This window comes from Gadus morhua, chromosome 8 (genome assembly GCF_902167405.1).
Source record: "Gadus morhua chromosome 8, gadMor3.0, whole genome shotgun sequence".
In the NCBI taxonomy this organism is placed as follows: domain Eukaryota; kingdom Metazoa; phylum Chordata; class Actinopteri; order Gadiformes; family Gadidae; genus Gadus; species Gadus morhua.
The window spans coordinates 22,935,196-22,953,053 of NC_044055.1; the positions used below are offsets into that span (position 1 = coordinate 22,935,196).

At 46.3% G+C, this 17,858-nt stretch overlaps 1 protein-coding gene across 3 annotated transcripts in view; it reads left to right on the forward strand.

Moving 5' to 3' along the window:
• Nucleotides 1-399: 399 nt before the first annotated feature.
• Nucleotides 400-17,858, forward strand: part of fam110b (family with sequence similarity 110 member B) — a 39,173-nt gene continuing 21,714 nt past the window's right edge. For 2 of the 3 annotated variants that reach the window (XM_030363973.1, XM_030363972.1), the window contains exon 1: nucleotides 401-546. The gene's annotated coding sequence lies outside the window, so the exon portion shown is untranslated. Of the gene's footprint in view, nucleotides 547-17,858 lie in introns of all 3 variants that reach the window. The other variant, XM_030363974.1, reaches the window with a different exon arrangement.

The window sequence follows — 17,858 nt, forward strand, 5'->3', positions numbered from 1 at the left end:
ATTAGAGCAATAATTTGCTTCTATACCAAAGCTGATTGGTACGACGAGACGATTTCGCCTGTATTCAGCCCATCTGTGCGGGGAATGAAACACTGGCCCTTTCAGACAGAACTAGCCCTTTAAGACAGAACGGACCCCTGCATTGACCGTCGTAGGGAATCACTCACTGGTTTACATTTGGGATATTTAGCAGACGCTTTTATCCAATGCGACTCACAATAAGTACATTTGTCATAAGAAGTGAAACAATATCGCTGTCGCCTGTCGGTACAGTAAAGATGTTCTCCGTCCCCTTATTTGTGTTGCTCAAGTAGTGTTGCCAGATTGAGCCTGATTTTCCGATCAATCTGGCAACACTGGCTGAAGCGCGCTGCAGCCAGTGTTGCCATATTGGGACCGATTTCTCGCCCAATCTGGCAACATTGTGCTAAAGTCTATTCCTGTGCATTGCAGAGCGGCTTTACCGTTAACTGGTCTGGAGTAAGATGATCAGGGCCGAGAAGATACCGCAGCATCCTCCTTTGTTTTCAGTTCCAGGGTACCAAGGTAAGCAGATCTGAAATTATTTTAGAGGACTGGCTGTCGTCATTTGAGGAATAACTGGGCGTCATTCGTCGATGACTGCACATGAACGATGTGTACCTTTCTCCTCGTTGTAATGCCTCCATGTCGACACCATGGCTATTGTTGGGATAGATTGTCAGATGAGCCACATTTTGCAATAATTAACTGTTCCCATGCACGGCACACAATGTGATCTGCACAAGTACCATATCGATACTGAGAGGCATCTTTCTCCTGTTGCAAAATACAGTAGACGTCATGGTACAGGTAGGACCGCCATGCTACAGAGCTCAGACATTGGCAATTCGTGTTGTGGTTGATTTTATTTGTGGGGCTTTTTGATCCCTTTGCACCACCAGCAGTGCACACACGTACATACACATTGAGATGCGGACACATATTGCATTAGATATTTTACCTGGATATAGTGTATTAAATATGTATTGGTTGCACTCAGTCTCGCTTGAGGACGTCATTTATTATGACTTTTAGGATGCACCCCCTTCTAGGGGTTTTGTATTGTCATTCCTAGTTTGTTAGTGATTTACAGCCATATTTGGGTGGTTATTCACCTTGTTTTGCAAAAAATGTGAATTCACAAGACCAATGACGTTTTGTTTCTCTCTCGCTGGCATCATTTATCACGCAATACCAGATACATCAAAATAGTCCTGGTCGAAGTATAGGCCTATCACTACTATTATACTTTTCTTTTTATACTGTGATTCATCTTTAAATGAAAAACGGATGCATTATCATTCCATTGCTTGACTTGCTCTACAGTAAGATAACACACAGATCGATTGACAGATGCACATGGGTTCACTTCAGGTAAACAACTGATGATAAACAGTATCTAGGTGGCTAGGCTCAATTGTAATGTTGACATTTATCATCACCAGTGCTCCTGTTAGATTATGTAGGCCTAACAGTTAATACTACCGACAGTTCATGCATCAATATAGATTAATGCAAATATGTATATTTGAGTTGTATGTTATTTAAAGTGGTATTCTTAGGAATGAAATATGTTTTTAAATTGGTTTTAAATCCGGGTTGTCGAAGTATGTAAAGGTCAACCTCCTTGGGAGTTCTTCTTGGATGCAAATATGTCAAGCCTCTATCCCCGATAAGCACAGCAACATGTTTATTTAGATAGAACATAGTTGACTGAGTGAACTGGAAAAATCAAGCCTGACAGATGTTTCAACAAGATTGCTATGGCAATGAAATCAAATGATGGGATCTAATCAGATTCAGATTAGCCCCATAATCTAGTTAGTCTAGAAGTTAGTATAAAAGGGTAATTGTTCATGGTGGTCAAATTATACTTTTAAATTGTATATATGGAGGCTAATAGGGCTATGCCTTGGTTTGTATCAAATTTAGGACTCTCTTTCGTTGCATTGCTGTTGCATTCTACCCAACAGGTGTCCATAAAAAGTTTAGTATTTGGTTGAATTGTACTCAGAGGTGGGAAATACAGCAATACTTTTTTAGTTTTTATTCTTCCAACCACTTTTTACCTTTACTCCCTACATTTTAACACGAATATATGTACTGTACTTTGTGGATGACTTTAGCTTCAATGCATTTGGGGGGAATTATCGATCATTTCTTTATTTCGCATCATTGTAAAATGGCCTTCCCATCATAAAGACATATTTCAACCTAAATGGATGGGACATAGGAAAGACAAAAACACACCCTCATCAGTGCATTTAGAACACGACACACCCGTAACAAGAACAAAACAACTTAGAAACGGAGACAGACCTTTTGAATCGAGATCTAATTGTTCCTCGAAATCAGTGGCGATTACACTGCCCGTGGTAAATTGCCGTCTTGAGCTAGCACCCCAATTTACCCTCCTGGACCCTACATTGGTGGTTTCATTCTGATGTAAATGCGAATAGCCGGCTCCGCGGTTCCAGGGGCGGGACTTGGGTAGAGGTGTTGCTGCGTTGTCTAGACAGAGAAAACGCAGCGATATCAACATGAGAAGTTCTAAACTGGAGAGACAGTGAAATCCACAAGCTGCTGATCATTTGAGAGAAAGTGATGTTGCATTAACAAAGACAGGGAAAGATGGTGCGATCTATGAGAAAGACGCTGAGGAACTTTCCTTACGAGGCTTTTGTCGGGATAAAAAAAAAAGTGGTCAGCAAAATAAAGAATATGTTAGCGTTTTCGCACTTGTAAATAGTTTATTGAGTTTGTTGCCTACACTTACCCTCAGATGTATACTCATTCTTGCATGCGAGTCTCTTGAATCATAAAAAAATAAAAACATCTATAGAATGCAAATTATTCTAAAGAGATCTACTCTCCGTGCGTAGCCCCAACTTCTCCATTGAATCTAGAAAGCCCGCTCCGTGACGCCTGGGGATTTCGCCCCCTCGGTTTTACACAGGCAATGCAGTGAAATTGCCGCGACCGAACCGGCTTGGCAGTGTAATAAGGCCTACTGTTTGACAGCATGTCGGTCTCAATCATTCGGCACACCGGCTTTGTGACGGCCTCAGACCGGTGCACGCTACTACACCCTCTCCCACCGGCTAGCAGCAACGTGACCTTTGGTTGTGAGCCATCCTCAGACATGGAATATGCGGTACCACATTGGCTGTACCAAAAGCGCTGGGGGTGCTTGTTCTTAATGTAGTACAGCATATTGCTAGCACTACTACTAAACTGAAGAGGAGCATCACACAAGTTAGATTTGACTTTGTTGCCTTTCTTGAGGAAAGTTTCGTTCAGCGCACTTCATTTTTTACCTCTTAGACTGTTATAGACCAACATGCGTAACTGGTCAAAAATATTCACAGTGGTTAGTAGGGGTGTGACGATTCACTCATCTCACGATTCGATATTGTAACGATACTTTTAACAACTTGAATGAAGAAAATGTATGACTGAAAAAATATTGTCGTTGATTTTAAAGACACAAAATATGCAAAACAATGCTGTTGGCCCTATATTTCCATTTCTTATGAAATTGTAAACAAGAAACATGGTACGGACTAATCATCTTGTCATAAATGGCATTAAACAAAAGTTTTTCTTATGCTGCTTTTCCACCGACAGTACTAGCTCAACTAGCCTCGACTTGGCCCGCCTTTTTTTGCGTTTCAATTGCCAAAATCTTGTACCTTGTGCCCGTTACTTTTTTAGTCTCGCCTCTGTCGAGGTTCCATGAGAGCTGGACCGGTACTTTTGTGTGATGTTAACAGGCTGCTGGCCACTGATTGGCCAGAAAGTTAAGCCACTGGACGAGCGCGATGTCCGAGCCTGACGACCGATACCAGGTGTTCTGCCGAAAATGGAATCCCTGCCTGAAATTGCAGCCCCTCTCCGCGATGAGACACTTATCGTAGAAAGCGATATGTAAGATTTCTTCTTCTGACGAAAAGAGGGTTCATAGTTTATAGCAGTATTTATATCATGTCATCACAAGAAGAAATGCAAGATTTTATAGGCGACCCACAACATAAGATTTCCCATTCACGATAATGAACTACGAGGGCACTAAAATATGTAATAGTTGACAAGTCATACATGTATAAATGATGTGATCCTAATGAGCATGGACGAAATAAGAGAGCGCGTTCAAGCGGAGAGTGGGTGCGATTTCAGACCGGGATTCCATTTTCGGTACAACACCGGCATCTTTAAATACTAGCATCAGTGTTCAGTCAACAATAGTGATTGATTATTGAACACCGCAAGATCAGCGCGCAAGAACACGCCGTGGACTGTGACAGAGGTGGAGATGCTCCTGTGTGTAGCCCTGTTTGCTTATGTGTCTCATGGATAAGCATGCGCAGTTTCGCGCATGCGTACTTTTTTAAAATGGAAACACGACGTGCCTGGAACCAAAAAAAGTTGTGCCGCGCTAATTCGTGGCGAGTTCAGCTGGTACTGTCGGTGGAAAAACGGCATTAGTCTATACATTTTTTGGGTTAGGGTAAGTGCAAACTTGTTTCCATAAAGTCTGCAAAAAATATATATATATATATCGTGATTAATTTTTTTCATCTCAACAACGCATTTCATCACGTTTTAATATCGTGATATTTCGTGGCACAAAATATTGTCACACCCTAGTGGTTAGCGAGGTGGTGGTTATCGAATGGGGGAACCGAAGGGTAGACGCAGACAACGGAGGTTGAATTAAACAGGTTTATTGTAGGGAGGATGTGGGCAGTAGGGAATAAACAGGAGGTGGAAAAGATGGATGAAAGGCAGGCAGGGCTACTGGCAGGTAGGCAGGAAGATGAGCACACTGGGTGGATTGCAGGCAGGTACTGGGAGGGAACATCGAACACAAAATCTATTTAGAAATGCAATATTCACTAATGCCGACTAATGGTTATCTACCACTGTGGTTGAAACAAAAATCTGCCGTGAGTGGGTGAAGAACCGGGGTTTAAGAAGGGCAGGATGATGATGGAGATTGACGGCAGGACTGCATTTCCAACAGGTGTAGAGCTCGGTCTCCCCCTAAGAGAGGGAGACGGAGCAGAGCATCGGCTGGGTACGGGCACGGCCGTTGACTTCCCTAGGTTCAAGTTCTGACATTGAAAACTTATTTGCACATTGGGAGTGAAGTTAATGTTCATTATTAGGTGAGTGCTGCATGCAGCCCTAAACTATTGTTCTTTATAAGTTTTAAGTTTTATTCTTTCTTTCTTTCTTATTCACTACAAACTTTGGGACCTATCTCCTTCCTCAATTTTTCATCTAGAGATTCCATTCAAATTTCAAAATATTCAGAATAGCTTGGAATCGCGCATATCTTTTCAGAATTTTTTAATATTTTATACTTTTAAAATATTCCCACTTATTCTACACCTCTCATGTCTCTTCACAGTACCAGACTAGAGTCAAGATCAACAGGGTCTTCTTTCCCCGCTGATTCTGCCAAGCCCGTTCCCTTGGCTGTGGTTTTGCTGGATAGTAGGTAGGGACAGTGGGAATCTCATTCATCCATTCATAAGCGTCACTAATTAGATGACGAGGCATTTGGCTATTTACGATCGGAATGAACCACATGATTCAATATCCGGCGGGAGCCACACTTCGTGCCCCGACACCTCGGAGCTGGCAGTATGTTCGACACCTAATCCTGCGCGTCTCCCACACCGGGCATGTGGACCGCATCTCAGTTCTGACTAGTCGATGCGGGTGACGGGTTACTGGACGAGAACCGTTATGCTTCAACCGCCCCCCTCCGCTTTTGCTAGTGGACTGTTGCATTCAGCATCGTCTAACATCGAGACTACTCTAGACCATCGAGACTACTCCAGGACAGCTGTTAGACCTCAACCACATGCCCGCCTCGTTGCAATAATCTTTGCCCCCTGCCCCCTTCTCCGGCAGTCAGGGAGCGTGACGGGTCGTAGAACATTCGGAGAAACGATAACCGGGCCCCTTTAGTACATAACTAGGGAATACAGACTCGGGAATGTGTCAGGTTTCTAATGACCGGATTATCCATTGATCCGCTACTGAAGGCAGTAAGTGAGACTGACAAGAGCCCCGAGGCTTCACCCCTCCACACCCCCCAGGTCCCTAGTCATTTCCGCCTGCACACACTTTACAAGCCGGCAGAACAGCTGGGATCGAATAAGCACTGTTCACAACATATCTGTCACTTGCCCCTCACGATGGATTTTCCCAGCCCCCCCCCCCCCCCCCCTCACTTCCCTCCCCGCCCTTCGTCCTTCCCCACCCTCCCTTCCCCCTCCTTAATGTCCCGTACCTCCCTACCCTTCTTCCATGTCTCCCGGCAACACCTCCACCCTCTGTGTTGGTTTCAGCGGTGCATCCGCGATCGACGCCACCATAGCCAGTACTTCGGCCCCCAGGTCGGGCTGTCTTATTCCTTTCCACGGGCATATCTCTACCCCCAAGTACTTTATGTACTCTCCCGCCGCCACCATGCTTATTCCTTCATCGCATGACCTCCATTCCGGGCATTCATTAATCCCTCCTGCCGTTCTTTTCCCTTTTGCAATGAGGAACCCTTGACATTTTGCTGGGTTAACCTTCAGGCCTGAGAGCTCGCAAAACGTCTCAAGGATACCAATATTCCTTGCCATTCCGCTCCATGAGTCGCTGAGCAGCACCAAGTCGTCTGCGTACGCTATTACCGCTATACTCTCCTCCCCATATTTGAATCCCCTTCCCAGGCCCTCCAGCGCCCCCAACAGCGGATCAATGGCGAGATTGAATAGTAGGGGCGAGAGGGGATCTCCCTGCTTCACCCCTATTTTCATCCCGATCTCCGGTGTGAACCCCCTTCCTGTCCTTACCCGGGTGCTGCAGCCGTGATAGCAGTCCCCGGTGAGGTCCACCACCGCGGGGTCTACCTTCCTCTCCGTGAGGACCCATTGGATATGTTTGTGAGATACTGAGTCAAACGCCTTAGCCAGATCAATGAACACCATTGCCAATGGTGTCCCCTTCTGCTTGCTCTTCCTCAGCAGCCCATCAATCACCAGCAGGTTCTCGGAGCACCCTTGTGCCTCCTTGAACCCTTTTTGCCTATGGCTGGTGGGACACGCGCTGGCCAATCTGCGATGCAGAATCGAGAACAGCCGCAGAACCATCGAGCCAATTGTGATTGGCCTCCAGTTGGATGGGGATTTCCTCTCCGTAGGGTCCTTCGACTTCGGTAAGAGGGTTGTTCTGTTGCGCTTCAGCGCCTCCGGGATATTCATATTCACCAGGAACCCGTTTAACAACCTCGCCAGCTTCTTCCCTTTCGGATCCCACCTTACCAGGCCCACCTTCGTGATTCCATCCGGACCCGCCGCCGAGCCTGTCTTAATTCCTTTCTTCGTTTTCATTGTGTCGGCCGGGGTGATGGGCCTCGCCAGCAGTTTATTATCGCACGCCTGGGTCGAGCCGAACCCCCCTAGACCTCTGAACTGGTCAACCGACTCCCACTTTCCTTTAAAGTACCTGGTTACCACACTGCTCTTAATTGGACACAGCCCACTGTCGCTGCCGTCCAACACCAATCTCGCCGCCTTCCCTTTTTCCTTGTTGAAACTTCTTTGCATTACCTCGAAGTTCATCTTCATCCCGCTGGAGGGCCTGCGTCCCGTGAAACGCTTATTCCTTAACGCTTGTCCCCTCTTAGTTAACGTCCTTGTCCTCCCCACATTGCCCTCACTCCTGACGAGATCGTCCAGGATGTTCCCAGTCTCCACTTCGTCTGGAGTGAGGGTCAACCACTCCCTATCACTTCCCCCTAGCCAGCACTCTTTTGATGCCTGCTCGTACTGTGCTCGGTCCCGCATTGCACGGCACACTCCTTTCCACCATGAGATGCTGCTTCATCTCCCTGGTTTCCTCTTCTTGGCTCGGCCCAGCCTGGGCTCGACCCTGCCTCGCCATGTACCTGATTTTGCCCCTCACCTGCTCCTTCGTGCGCCCTGGGATCAGTACACATGCTTCGGCGAGGATGCCCCTTCTCTCTTCTCCTTCCCCCATCAACCCCCGAAGAACCGCCACTTCTACCTCAGACCACTTCCCTTTTTTACTCTCGTCCTGCTGTTTCTCACTGCGTACTTCTCAGTGTTGTTTTCGTCAGGCAAGACGAAAACGAAAATGACGTCGTCAGACCCCTTTTTTCCATGACGAAAATGAGACTAAGACGAACGTCACCAAAGCCATATAAAGACTAAAATGTGACGAAAAATGTAGACATTTTCGTCAGACGAGAACTAGACGAGACTAAATTGTTAGTGAGTGGACGAACAAAGTTTCAAAACATGCTTTTTTCCCGCCAACTATAATAAGCGTGCAATGTCACTCAAGAGCTCAGACATCAGAAATGGAGCCAGCTGCTTGTCCTAACAGTCACGCCCCCATCACACACTAAAAGCCTCGCTCGCGCGCAGCTGCGCCTGCACGCACACGGCACACACACACTCATTGGGTGTGTTCGAAACCGCGTACTTGCTTACTGCTTACTACCTACTAAATATTTGGCTTACTTATCGAATCCTTAAATAATGATTGAGTAATCCATTTGAGTAATCGACGTTCAGAAGACCGTCCTTACTTAACCACCTCAGATGACGTGAATCAAATGACGTGTCAATAACCTACCGGCCGGGCGCCGTTAATAAATATTATAAATAAATATATAAACGTCACATTTAACGTCACAGTACATCTTCGACCTAAGGATTTGCGGTGATATGTTAAAAACAATTATTAAACAATTATTAAAAGCACTGCTGCTGCGGCTCCCCGTTTAGCGCCATTGCTTCCACTGTTCTTTTGAATAGACGCAGTGCATTCTGGGGCAGTTGAGTACGTCTAGTAAGCTGGCGATGCTTACTCAAAATCTTTCCGGAAGTAGAAGACATTCGGATACTACTCGCTTACCTAAAACTCGCTTACTACGTTCTGCATACTCAATTTGACGTCATAGTTAGTAGGAGTAGTAAGCAAGAACGCGGTTTCGAACACACCCATACACTACAGAGAGAGGCTGGTGGACGAGGCACACACACACTCATACACTACAGAGAGAGGCTGGTGGACGAGGCACACACACACTCATACACTACAGAGAGAGGCTGGTGGACGAGGCACACACACACACACACACACACACACACCATGGCAGCAGCAGCGGTGCTAGCAGCGGTGCTAGCAACGGACTAAAACTAGACTAAAACCTTTGGAGTTTTCGTCGGACTAAAACTAGACTAAAACCTTTTGAGTTTTCGTCAGACTAAAACTAGACTAAAACTTTCAAAGATAGAAATGACTAAAATGGGACTAAAACTAAGAAGCATTTCGTCAAAAAGACTAAGACTAAAACTAAATCTAAAATGCCTGCCAAAAACAACACTGGTACTTCTGCCTGTGCCACATATTCCTCCATATGGGCCGCCCTCATGTGCAGCGACAACCCCCTGTTGGTCTTGAACGCTCGCTCGCACATGGAGCATCGTATTCCCCTCTCTGGCGCCCTTCTGGTGTTCATGCACTTTGCCACATGACATGCCATTTCGTGTCTTCCCCTTCGTGACACTCCACACCTGGCGCACAACAAGATCGTTTTATTTATCCTGTGCGCCCTCCTTAGGTGGTTCACACAACTCCCTGCTGTTTCCAGCCTATCCTCGCATAACTCACACGCCTGCCCTTTATACGGGAAGCTGATCTCCACCACCGTTCTTCTAGCGAGGCGTCCTCCACCACCTGCATCGTTCCCTTCTTCGACATACCCAGGCGCTCCAATATTTTGTTGTTAGTCCGCAGCCACTTACCTCTGACGCCCATAACCATTCCATGGGACGACGTGTTCTGGATCCCTGGAAATTCCAGAGCCAATGCTCCCAAAACAGGCCTGTATTTCCTCGCCTTCTCCTCCCGCGCCTACACCGCCTTCTCCTCCCTTCCATCAAACCGAACCGTCACGTCCACCACCAATAGGTCGGGCCCTTTCACGAACTCCAAGTCCGGCACTCCCATTCTCCCTGTACTCATGGTGATGTGCTTTTCCCGCATCACCCGCCATCCTTTCCGTTCCCCAACTGCCGCCAACAATGCGCACACATGGTTATGCCTGTTCATCCTGTTCAGCTTTAGACCTCCGTCCGCCTTCCTGCTATTCGATATCCCGTTCGTTGTACCAGGGCTCAGGTGCAACCATCGTTTGATCGTCCTCCTTATCTCCATATCCGCACTACGCAAATTTGTCTGTTTTGCCGAGCAGTGCACCGCTTTATACATCAGCCTTGGCACCGCATATTCACACAGCACCTCCACCTTCTGTGTTGGCTTCAGCGGTGCATCCGCGATCGACGCCACCATGGCCAGCACTTCGGTCAGCAGGTCAGGCTGTTTTATTCCCTTCCACGGGCTAATCTCCACACCCAGGTACTTTATGTACTCCCCCGCCGCAACCATACTTATTCCTTCTCCGCACAACTTCCACTCCGGGCAGTCATTGATCCCTCCTACTGTTCTTTTCCCTTTTGCGATGAGGAAACCTTGACATTTTGCCGGGTTTACCCTCAAGCCGGAGAGCTCGTAAAACGCCTCCAGGATACCAATGTTCGCCATTCCGCTCCAAGAGTCGCTGAGCAACACCAAGTCATCTGCGTAGGCTATTACCCTTATGTTCTCCTCCCCATATCTGAAGCCCCTTCCCAGACCCTCTAGCGCCCCAAGCAGCGGGTCGATAGCCAGATTGAATAGTAGGGGCGAAAGGGGTTCTCCCTGCTTTACTCCGATCTTCATCCCGGTTTCTGGGGTGAACCCCCTGCCTGTCCGTACTCGGGTGCTGCAAACGTGATAACAGTGCCCGATGAGGTCTACCTTCCTCTCTGTGAGGACCCATTGGATATGCTTATGCGATACCGAATCGAATGCCTTGGCAAGATCAATGAACACCATTGCCAGTGGTGTCCCTTTCTGCTTGCTCTTCCTCAGCAGCCCATCTATTACCAGCAGGTTCTCAGAGCACCCTTGTGCCTCCTTGAACCCCTTCTGCCTGTTGCTGGTAGGACAAGCGCTGGCCAATCTGCGATGCAGAATCGAAGAGAACAGCCGAAGGACCATTGAGCTAATTGTGATAGGCCTCCAGGAGGGTTGTTCTGTTGTGCTTTAGCACCTCCAGGATATTCTTGTTCACCAGGAACCCGTTGAACAACCTTGCCAGCTTATTTCCCTTCGGATCCCACCTGACCAGGCCCACCTTCATAATACCATCCGGACCCAACGCAGAGCCCCTCTTAATTATTTTCCTCAGTTTAAGTACGTCGGCCGGGCTCATGGGCCTTTGCTAGATGTTTATTATTGCAAGCCTGGGTCCAGCTGAACCCCCCCCTAGACCCTTGAACTGGTCTTCCGACTCCCATTTTCCTCTGAAATACCTGCTTACCTCACTGCTCTTAATCGGACACAGCCTGCTGTCACTGCCGTCCAACACCAACCGCGCCACCTTCCCCTTCTCCCTGCTGAACCTTCCTTGAATGTCCTGGAAGTTCAGCCTCCTCCCGCTGGAGCCCCTGCGTCCCGTGTAACGCTTGGTCCTCAAAGTTCGTCCCCTGCTCATCAACGCCCCTGGTCTCCGCCCGCTCCCCTGGTTCCTGACGAGATCGTCTAGGATGTTCCTAGTCTCCTCCTCGCTGACCCATCCATATCGCTTCCCTCCAACGTAGCCAACGCTCTCCTGACGCCTTCTCGCAAAATGCTCAGACCTGCATTGCACGGCGCACTCCTTCCCACCATTAGATGCCACTTCATCTCTCTGGTCTCCTCTTCCTGGCTCGGCCCCGCCTGGGCTCGGCCCTGCTTCGCCATATATCTGATCTTTCCTCTCACTCGCTCCTTAGTGCGCCCTGGGATCAGTGCACCTGCCTCAGCAAGAATGCCCCTTCTCTCTTCCCCTTCCCCCATCAACCCCCGAAGAACCGCCACTTCTTCCTCTGACCATTTCCCGCTCTTACCCTGGTCCCGCTGCCTCTCCCTGCGTACCTCCGCCTGGGCCACATACTCTTCCATATGGGCCGCTCTCATGTGTAGCGATAACCCCCTGTTGGTTTTGAAAGCCCGCTCGCACATGGAGCATCGTATCCCGAGCTCCGGCGCTCTCCTTGCATTCATGCATTTTGCCGCATGACACGCCATCTCGGGTCTCCTCTTCCGCGACACTCCACATCTGGCGCACAACAGGATCGTTGTTTATCCCGTGTGCCTTCCGCAGGTGACTCATACACCCCTGCTGTTTCCAACATATCCTCGCACAGCTCGCACACCTGCTTTCTATACGGGAAGCTGATCTCCACCACCGTTCTCTTAGACAAGCGTCCTCCTCCTACACCGCCCTTGTCGAACTACATTACGTGCAGACTCTTCCGACCCCCTCCGGCCCCGAAAAGCCCCTTCCTCAGTGTCGCTACCGCCCCTTCTCCCCCGGCCTTCGTGTGGCTGGCCTCACCGCGCTGGCTGGGCTCCCTGCTTGGAGGCACCCCCAACACCGTCGATCTTGCACCCTGCTGTGCTCTCCCTCCAGGTCTGGCGCCTGCCCCGGCCGCTTCCACACCGCTAGGGCAGCGCCTAGAACCCCTTGGCTCTTCCGACCAACTCCTGTTGCTACGCCCTCTCTTCCTCCCTGATCCCCGTCCAAGGTCGGGAGTCCGACTACCGACTAAGTTTTCTGAAGCAAATGTATAAATTTGAGGTGTGTTGCCACGTGGGCGTGCAGAGTGCATAAAGCAAATTAAGTGTATCAAATGTATGTGCGGCGCGTGCCGTGCCGTGTGCACAACGCCAGAATTAAAAAAGTTAAGAGATGGCGGAAGAGCGAAGCGCAGCGAAGTATTGAAATACTTTGCAGAAATAGGAGATCATAAGGTGAAATGTAAAATATGCCAAGCAAAATTGAGTACTACAAGTACTATGCGGCCAGGCGCGTGCCGTCCATATGGGCAGGTGGGACGGCGAACTCCCAGCAAAAGCATGCTCCCAAAAAAAATAGTTCCTCAGTAAATCATTGCTCCAAGTTTATTTTTAATAATGTGATTGTCACATTAACTATCTATAGTTTCTGTAGGCTTTCCGACTATTTTTGGTCTGTTGATATCAAATTGATGGTGGCGATTCTAGTTGAGTTTAACGAGTCATGCAATGTGGGGCAGGGGAGCTCAACAACCGCGTCCCTCCGTATGTTTCTCGCATAATCCTGCAGGCTGCAATAAGAATTGCAATCCGCGCTATAAGACGCCCACATGGTCTTAAAGTAGTCTGCCCCATGGTTATATTCTAGGACTGTTGTTGTTTAAAATCAAATAACTCTGCCTGTATCTTTCGGCATTGAAGCCTATTTATTTATTTATTTATTTCAGCAGGTATTAAAATTGTATACCTGATTTCATACCTGATTTAAACAGCTGTTATTGAGAAATATCTGATTTCAAAAGTGTTATTGAGAGATTTGCACACATCGTCGGGCCAAGTTCCAAATCGAAGGACTGCTTGATTGGTGACTTGTATTTCTACTTTTCATGTATTTGCAATGCACTCGCTAAGCCTGATGTTAAATTGTTTTTAGATTGTTAAAATAAAAGAAAAAAAAAGAAATAACTTCCCTATAATGTCGAATTTGTCCATTGAAATTTTTGACTTTGCAGAGTTGGTGTTTCCATTGCACATAGGCTATTCTAATTAGCCCGACATCATATGACGAGTGTTGATTTCCCAACACACGCACAGAAACACCCCCAGAGGCATTAGTCGATGCAATGTGATCCAAAAAAAAGGCCCCTTCAGCTGTTAAGATCCAAGGCTCTGTTAGTTTTTTCCTATTTTCATAAACAGGCATCTGTGAGTACAGTCAAACTACTTGTTTTGCTTCTGACATTACCCTTTTTATTCTCCTGTTTTCCCTTCTGTTATATAATCAACTTGAATCCTCAAAATCTTTTTCTTGTTCTCTTACACACAAAACAAACTAACCTGAATCCCTTACCCAAATGTTGTCACCCTAACGTAATTTGGTGGGATTAATTTAACAAACGAAAAATGTAGTGTACCTACATTATGCAGGGTTTTCCTCTGAAAGTCAACCATATGTGCTGACAATGACCTGAGTTTTATCCCTGTATTTTTGAAAAACCAAACCAAAATTTGAGTTTCTATGCCATTTGTTTTTGCTATTTCGTAAAAAAGTCTGACAACCAGGCAAAGGAGCATAATATTATTCTTACACTGTCTACACACAACTATGTGGGTCACCAATAATTTTTCTTTATTATTCCATGCATTTCTCACATGAATTCCAGTAAGTAAGTGGCAGAACGTATATTGGTATAGTAGGAGGGATGTTATAAAAACCCTACCCTCTAGAGGTACACCAAGATTAATCCTATAGGTCTCTCACATAGAATCCAGCCACCTCCCGTAACATTCATCTCATCCGGTCACTGATGCCGCCAGCTCAACATGCCTGCCAAACATTCTTTCATTGTGAGCATCGTGAAAATCATTATTTGCACAATTTCAAGTGAGTAGTTAGCTAATTTGTTTGAATTCCGTGATTTGAATAAGTTTGTTCTTTGTCATCATTACTACAGGCTACAGATAATTTTGTCCTGCCTCCCGGGTATTCTCAATCTTTTTGAGGGGTGGGTATTGTCCGGAATTTGGCGGTATGATACACAGGATTGTCTAGGTGAAAAATGTTCAATGTACAATACTACTAACAACACATAAAGGCCAATACGTCGTACACCTAATGTAAAAACCAGCAACAACATATAAAGGCCAATGTGCCATAGACATAATGCAAAAAAAAGGAACAATACACAAACGGCAATATGCAATTCACATAACATGTAGTGTAATGTAGTGCAACGTTAAAGTATGCATGACGCAATGTGCAGACCATGTTTTGCAGATCCATATATAAATAACACACCAAACAGGTCTTAATAACTACAATAACCTGGTTCAAAATGATTTGGGGACAGCACAGCTATTTTACAAATAATCCAATTCCAAACTAAATTATACCAGTTCAAATCCCTCATTCACCACTTTATCATGTGCGTAAAACACCAACGCATGGAATGTACGCCAGGATAACATCAGCAGATTCAGCAACTAAATCACGACGAGAGCGAATAAAACTTGATATACATTTCAGAAGTGTAAACGTGGGCCTTCATCATAGCAAAGGTCTTAACTGCCTACCCTACTTCGATTCGCTGTGACGGTTCATGTACAATGGAGATATGGTGCGTTTTATTATCCATCTGTCTCGGAGGTCCGAGGACGTTGCCTAGCGACACGCATGAACACGCCCCTTTTCCCTGGACGGTGAAATTGCTTGCTCTGATGAACTCGGAGAAGGCCGAGCAAGGATTCCGAGACAGAATTCAAGATGGCTGCACCCAGTGTGACTTGAAGAATGAACTGTTTTCATTGCACTTGGACCGCTTTGGTGGTTTAAATGGGAATTTCAATCACCCATATTACTGCAATACCTTACTGCATCCATATCTCTGCCTATGGCCTATAGCCTACTTATTTTGAGCGCCTGGTACTCTGCCAATGCTACCGCGACAACAGCTTTCCGGGTGGCGTCCATGTTTTCCTCCAACGACCGAGCAAAACATAATAAAACGATTGAAGGGTGAACGTGACGTCACATCCGAGGTCCGAGTCGGTTCGCAGAGAATACTAAAACGCACCAATAGTTGCCACTCCTTTCTGTCTTGCTTTATTGTTAGTCGTTTTGTATTAGTTTTGATTAAGAGAAACTGCGCTCTCCTGACTCAACTGAAAAGGGAGGGTGAGAAGCACTGGTATTGCTATAAAAGCATTAGGGGACGGATTCCATCCCATTGTCACATGTGCCCTTAAATGTGTCTTGTGGTTTCGTCCAGCTGCTCGACGTTGACTCAAAGCAGTCAACTAGGCAAAAAGTTTGTGCCCATCAGCATCTCTTGAGACAATGTATGTCAGGGCATTTCAAGGGCTGTGCATTCTTGGGGAACGGCCAGTCTTTTTCTCCTTGATGGACCCAATGTCAAACAACACCCCAGATATGTCCCTCTGTTCCTTGAGTTGGGGCAACCACTTTTCGTCTTTACAAAGTGTAAGGCAGTGGATCCCTCACAGCCTCGTCACCTCCTTTGTAGTGAAACCAATTTTTCCTCTTTCCTGGTCACACTGCACTTTGTGGACGAAAGCAGGCCTTCCAAATCCTCTGCCAATGATCTTGCATTGGACCGCACTCTCTCAAAACTGCTGTCAGTGCGATTGTCAAGCAGGAAACGTTTTTTCACTTACAGCTGTGCCACTGCACGAGGTACATACAGGCTAGTTGTCTGTAGTGTAGGTTTTGATCTGATGTGCAATGTCTCTGGCTTCACATCTAGTTTTTGGTCCAAAAACACGAGTTAGAATTCATCTTCTGCAAGGAACAAAACGGCATCATATACATCCCCTTACTGGTGTTGGATGTTTTTTGCCTGTACCTGACTTTCCCATCACGTGTCACTTAGACACATGACTGTGCCTACAGACACCATGAGGGTGCATCATGAACTACCAAGTTAAGAGGATGGGCACTGCAAGGCACAGGAGTCTCGCACTCTTCTTTGCACACCACTATGTTTACCTCTCATATTTAATCCATTGTCGTAGCCTTGATCGCTCATGTGCATAATGTCAATATCCAGCTCCCAGCTCTGAATTCCCAGAAATGCTTTCTAGTATTCACCCTTCCACCCTGTGTTGTTACAAAACATTCAATCACGGTCATCTGTTCTGTTACACTCACATCGGGGGTACAATCTAAAATGTTGGAGTCGTATTTAGCAGACCTCATCCTCGTGAGAATTTCCCTATTGACTCTGGGAAGCAATCATGGCTCTGATTTAATTTTGAATGTCTTTGCCTAAATAATAAAAGTTTGATCATTTTATAGACACACTATATAAAGACTTATTTTATCCTTATGTGGCCAGCCATGATGCTGTTAAAAAGACAAAGGCAGAATGCCAGGTTTTGCATCGCCATTACTCTGATAAGACCAATCAACCACTGTAAGACATTTTGCCAATGCCTTGTCTGGGCAGCCAGTGGCAACTGATTTTGTGCATCTATGGTGTTTTGCGAGGCCAAACTTATGTCCAACTCATTCAATCATTCAAATGATCCTCACTGCGTACAGTTATTTGGAGCGAAGTCACTAACTGAGTAAGCAAAAATGGTAGGTGTGCTAGCGGTCTCTTGAATAGGTGTTGGACTTTCTCTCTCAATCAATATGGCTTGAAGTCCTTGGGTTTCTGTTGTTGGGTATTTGCTGGAATCATTCAAAATAGCCTCACAGTGTACAGTTATTAGTTCAGGTGTCTGCCCTCTGGTGATGCTGCTAACTTCTGTTTCTTGTGGAGCTATGTTGCTAGCTGAGTTAGCAATGGCTGAAAGTGTGCTTTCTCTTGGTCCGGTGATGGACTTGAAGGTGTGTTATCCTTGTGAACACTCCCAGGATCAATGTATTTAAAAAAACAAATCCCTCTGTTCTTGGAATGCTTGATCCTTCAATATTCTCCCCCCCATTCATCAATCAAACATATTCTCCATTTTCACACAGTAGGAAGAAACGGCCTGGTAGTAACTATTAACTAGGGATGGCCAAACACATAATTTCCAGCTTCCGATAAGTTTAGGTTCCCAAACAAATATTCAAAACAAATTTCGGTTAAGATAAAAAGAAAAAAAGACAATCCATTCATCTGATTCATCCTTCA